This window comes from Anomaloglossus baeobatrachus, unplaced genomic scaffold, assembly GCF_048569485.1.
Source record: "Anomaloglossus baeobatrachus isolate aAnoBae1 unplaced genomic scaffold, aAnoBae1.hap1 Scaffold_294, whole genome shotgun sequence".
NCBI classification, from domain to species: domain Eukaryota; kingdom Metazoa; phylum Chordata; class Amphibia; order Anura; family Aromobatidae; genus Anomaloglossus; species Anomaloglossus baeobatrachus.
This window is the reverse complement of record NW_027442384.1, coordinates 277293-283018: the sequence shown is the minus strand read 5'-3', so window position 1 is coordinate 283018 and position 5726 is coordinate 277293. Positions and strand designations below refer to the sequence as shown.

At 43.3% G+C, this 5726-nt stretch overlaps 1 pseudogene; it reads left to right on the top strand.

Moving 5' to 3' along the window:
* The first annotated feature begins 4301 nt into the window (after nucleotides 1-4301).
* Nucleotides 4302-4508, top strand: LOC142267235 (U2 spliceosomal RNA; annotated as a pseudogene).
* The last annotated feature ends 1218 nt before the right edge of the window (nucleotides 4509-5726 follow it).

The window sequence follows — 5726 nt, the reverse complement described above, 5'->3', positions numbered from 1 at the left end:
CCGCATTAGCGATGTCGCAGCGTGTAAAGCCCCCTTTAGTGGGAGTGGTGTACAGGGTCTTAGCAGTAAAGAGTATTCCATATTTCTGCCAGATACCCACAGAGATATTGAAATCTGAAAAAAGAGACTTCTGCTCATTGAAGGTAAGAACTGCTCACATAGCGTTCAACTCCACAGCAAACGAGTGCTCTAGCACTGGCATCTCAGCAGGGATATTCCCCTACTACACATGTGTGTCTGGGTCGCTGTGACAGTTTACAGGACATAACTCAGGGCACCTAGACAGAAGGCAGAGGGACTACTTTCTATTTCTGGTGTAGAGCTTAGTACAATATATATATATATACTATTACATGTGACACATGTACCTTGTATTACCATTATTCGCTGTATATGAACCCCTTTTCTCCGGGCATTATTTGTCTATAGCATTTTTCACGAACCTGAGGCAACTGAGAACCCTTCAGTGAAGGAATTCCACTAACCCTCACAATACCAACCAGGGGCCTCCCTGCAGTAACTCAGGTAGTTGTACCCATTCTCTTTCCGCATTCTATGTGTTCTTCTTCTTTCTTCTTTTTTTTCTTTTTTCTTCTTTTTATTTCTATCATGTAGTTCAGGGGTTTATAGATATATGTCCTGCATCTCATATTTCCTTTAGTGGTGCTTCTTACCCATTCTCATATCATTTACCCTAGTATTTCATGATCCTGAGGCGACTGAGAACCCTTTAATAAAGGAATCCTTTTTCACTTGAATTGTCAAGTGATACTTACCAGTGACTATCACGTAATGTTACAGGTAGTTGCATTTTCTTCCTCTTCTTTCTCTCCTTTCTTCTTTGTCACACGGTCCATTGTGTTATAGCCCACGTGTCATGATAACACTTGTACCATCTTTTCATTTAGATTCCACCTACAATTATTTACCGATTCCAGTTCTGAAATAGGCTTTCATCATCTACTCACTAGAATTCTCAAGTGCATAAGGTACTGAGACATATACATGTTCACACCATTATAAAGAACAAAGTATAAACATTGAGGTTTTTCTCACACCCATGTTCCTGTGTTCTTTGATATGATATGTGTTCATTTCCTTCACTATATAGGATTGCAAGTTTTCCATTTGTACCTTAATGGCAATGACGCTATACAATTGAACACATATCATCCTGTTATCCATATAGGTGTGTATTTACCTGCTTGACTATTTTTGGTTGTTTGATCCAGAATGTTTCTCCAGATAGGTCATGTGGAAATTTTCTTTCCTCAGTACAAATGTTTTCACTATGGCTTTGGAAAAAATTTTTGTATGTGCATCATGGTCATTTGACCCATTGTACTCTCAAGTAGCAATATATTGTACTGTTATGTTGTACTATGTACTAATTACGTGTTTATATGGTTTTGTAACCCTTTATGATCTTAGATAACTTTATCCTTGATAAAGACCTAAAAACAAGGTCGAAACGTTGGATGAATTATCCTTTTGCACAAATAAAGAATTTTCCGCATTCCAAGAGTTCTTTTCTTACGTTATTGATCACTATAGTGTGCCAGAGCTATTTCTATTGAATTGACTCTTATTTTTTCTGAGCACCTGCTATATACACAGTGAGCCAGACATATTCAAGTTTCATTCAGAAGGCAGAGGGAAGCCTTAGCAGCTGAGCCTATATCTTGGCTTGTGAGCATTAGAACAGGCCGGCGATTACAGGGTAACATGAAAAATGTCCAGCTTGCATTATGACTAGAACATGACAATATCCTTTTAAGTACTAACCTATGATGCGTTCCTAAGCAGTTGATGTTATATGTTCTACATTTCATTTTCTGCATACTTTACAAGTTATAGAATTTGCTTTGATATAGGCAACTGGATTTTCACAATGAAAAGGCAAAGGATAACGCCCGAAAAAGACGCCATACATTATGTCAGTGCCATCACTGACAAACCTGGATTGACCATGAAATACATCAATCCCCTTAAAGGTGAGTTAAAACAAGTTTTAACTAAATTGCCTTAATATTGTCATGCATTAGAATGACTGTCTTAGGTAATGATAAATATTTTCTACAGGAAGAGGAGTGTTTGCTGAAACTGAAATCGAAAAAGGGAGTTTTGTTGCAGAATATCGAGGCGAGCTCACGTATGCACTTACGATGGTAGACAACTACTCGAGATTTATGGTTGTGGTACAAGTCAAAGATCTAATGGCCCATACTGCAGCGAAGGTCTTCCAAGCACACTTATGCAGACCTCATGGCTACTCAGAGAGAGTCCTCACAGATCAAGGCACTGCCTTTGAAGCGGAAATCTTCAAGGACTTCTGCAGCTTTTACCGATGCAGGAAGATGCGCACTACACCCTACCATGCTCAAACCAATGGTTATCAACCTGCTCAGGACTTTACCCCATATTCCAGATGTGGCCTTACAAGTGATTTATAGAGGGTTAACAATACGTTGGGATCACCGGATCTAATCTCCCTTTTTATACACCCTAAAATCTTGTTTGCTTTAGAATAAACAATAACATCATAAAGGTATAGCAGTACCGTTTCAAAGTTTCGGTGTCCCAAGCAGCATTCCATCAGCCTCTGGAAGGTTCCTGGCAAATTGCACAGCTCGAAGGGCATGCTTTTGAACTCGCAGAGACCCATCGGGGTGGCAAAGGCGGTCTTCTCCCGGTCTGCCTCAGCAACGGACACTTGCCAATAGCGACTAGTGAGATCAAGGGTAGAAAAATAATTTGCAGTTCTCAATGCAGCTAGCTATTCCTCAATACAGGGGAGTGGTGCTGTCCTTCTTCTTTAACAGGACCAACGGAGCTGCCCAGAGGCTACAACTGTCACGGATAACCCCAGCCTCCTTCATGTTGCTCAACATGTCCTTGGTACACTGGTAATGTGCAGGTAGTTTTGGCTTATATCTCTCTTTGATGGGTGGGTGTGCACTTGTGGGGATGTAGTGTTTGACCCCTTTTATTCTTCAAAAGTCTAGCGGATGTTTGCTGAAGACTTGCTCGTATTCTTGCACTAGCCTGTAGACCCCCTTCTTGTGATGTGAAGGTGTGGAGTCAGTGCCTACGTGTAATTCCTTACACCACTCCTCTGGCTGACTTGGTGAGCTGTCACTGAATGGGTGGGCTGAAGCAATGGTGGATGCTGCTGTTTGGATAGCATGTGTATCTGGCAAATCGGAGCAGCTTAATCTCTTGCTCTCCGCAGTTCAACACTCTCATGGGCACTCTTCCCTTCCATATTAATGAATAAAACTATGATGTAAATAGCATATAGATACCCCACAAATGCAGATAAAAGTAGGTTATGGGAAAAGGGGGAAGAGAGAAACAGGAAAATAGTGGAATAAAGTATACCTTCCAGGTGGGAGAGGAAATGGCAGCACAGCCAGTGGAGGTGAAGCAAGGGGAGCCTGCAACTAAAGAGTTGAGAGCGTTATCACATGGTGACTGAGCCTGATTGTAACGGGAGCATAGAGGTGCCGATCCTGTCTTACCTGCGTTGGTGTAGAAGTGGGTGTCCTGTGGTGGAGTCAGCTGTGTGCAGTGGTGGCCGTGGGTTCTTTTATGTGCGACCGTAGTAATAGCTGCGCCCACTTCCTGTATGGGAGTGGAATGCAGTGAGGCTAATGGAACGCACGCCTGCGCATTTGTGTTTAACGTCGCGCATGTGCAGAACGGAGAAAAGGCTGCGCTCACTTCCTAATGAAAGGGAGTGAGACGCAGCTGGGAAGGGAAGGGAAAAGATTAGGGTTTGGGGATGATGAAAGGGCTTTCTACGGGCAAGGATGGCAAAGGGTGGCAGTGACGGAAAGTCAGGCAGCCTGTCCTGTCCTGTCCTGTCCGTCCGTCTTTTTGTATCATGAATTGGAAAGACTGCAAGGGGGAGGGGAGGTGCTTGGAGGAGGAGGAGTTATTCAGATTAATTGCAGTGGGCGGCGGCTGCAAAAAGCATCATTCTTCTTGTTTTTGCTCTGCAAAACAGCCTTTTCAAGGGTTGGCTTGGGTGACAAAATGTCTTCTGTAGGCGTGGGTTTGTCTCCCTCTCCCTAAGATGTGTCCGGTATAGGCCAGGGTGCCACTCAAGGCCGTAACCAATTCGGGTTATAGCTTCTCGGCCTTTTGGCTAAGATCAAGTGTAGTTTCGGAGGACGCTACCTTGGTCGGTACTGGAAGGTGCCTGGGATTGCACGTCTGCCGGCCTTGAGGAAGTGTGTGCGCCTTCTGGTGACACATAGCCCTCTTGTGCCTGGACGGTTCCCAGGCAACGGGAGGCGATCACCTTTGTTATTTTGAAGTCCTACTGATAAACAGAAAAAAAAAAAAATTAAATCTGTTCTTATCAGTTTAATATCTGATACGTCCCCTCTCTGGGGACCATATATTAAATGGATTTTTAGAACAAGGAGATGGAAAAAATCTTGCTCTGTCCACTCCACGCATTGACCTGGTATTGCAGTACCTCCAGGACCGGTGCACCCCTTCTTAACCCAGTTTCCAAAAGCAGAACTCAATTCACCTGATTCAAATGAGCCCCATTAGTGAATTGAAAGAAAGCAAAAACTTTATATGCACCTCAATTTGGCCAATTCACTTTTCACACTTTCACCCTTTTTTTTATCTTTCACACCTTTTACTTGCTTTATTGATGCAAAAGCTGTGCCAAATAGCAAACTCATCTCCACTCAACTTGACCAACTCTGCTATGTCCCGTGCAGTATCTTATTCTCAGTCTTATCTAGATCATTTGCAATTGAATAGAATAGATCCCTTTTGGACACATTGGATTCAGCTGCTGCAGTGACTGCAGGTGTTAGAAGATGCAGACTTGGCATCAGGTGCTGTCTATCAGATTCCACTCCAATTAAAGCTTCCATTGTTTTTCGGTGTTTTCTTTGAGCAATGATGATGTCTTTAGTGATCTGTTGGCTCCCTCTCCTGGAGGAAGAGTTTGCTTGCTCTTGGACTTTCAAAAAGAGAGGTCATGATAGACATTTAGCTTCTGAGCCCAATTGGGGACAGTCATGGGTGATGAATGTTTTGCAACCTGCTGCGAAGCCTGATACCGCAATATAAGGAACGTCAAATACTAAGAATGGGCGGCCTATGAAAGAATTAGTACTTTCATTAAGCATACTTAAACGGCTAATTGGGAATAGACAAACTGTAAAAAGCCCTCTGAGAAAGCCCCTCTCTAACCTTTGTTAGTAAGCTTTTCTGTAGTCTGCCTGTTGATGTATTTTCCGTTTGAACAGTGCACAACATGAAGTGACGGAACACTGGCTTGTCACAATGTCCCCCGCTGACATCACGATAGCGCTGCTGCCTAGAAAGCCAGCTGCGCAGCAGAAGTTGCTCTTTGGGTGGGATGGTGGGCTAATGTATCTATTCCTGCTTGGTGTGAGTTTGACATGATCTAGAGCAACGAGTTCCAGCGGCTAGCGGTTGATTATTGGCTGTAATGGGGCTTTCTGGCTGGTGCCAGCCTTTCTTCTTAGCACACAGGAACCACAATCCCTACACCATGCTTCGATGGATTCTCTCATCCCAGCCCAGTAAAACTACATATTTCACACAGTTATAAGCAGCCCATGGGCATTCACCTGGATTAAAACCCATAACAGCTCATAGACCAAACAATCAATCTACCACTGGACCAAAGACAGGAAGCTAAATCCACTGCCTGCGGTAACTAACTTAAT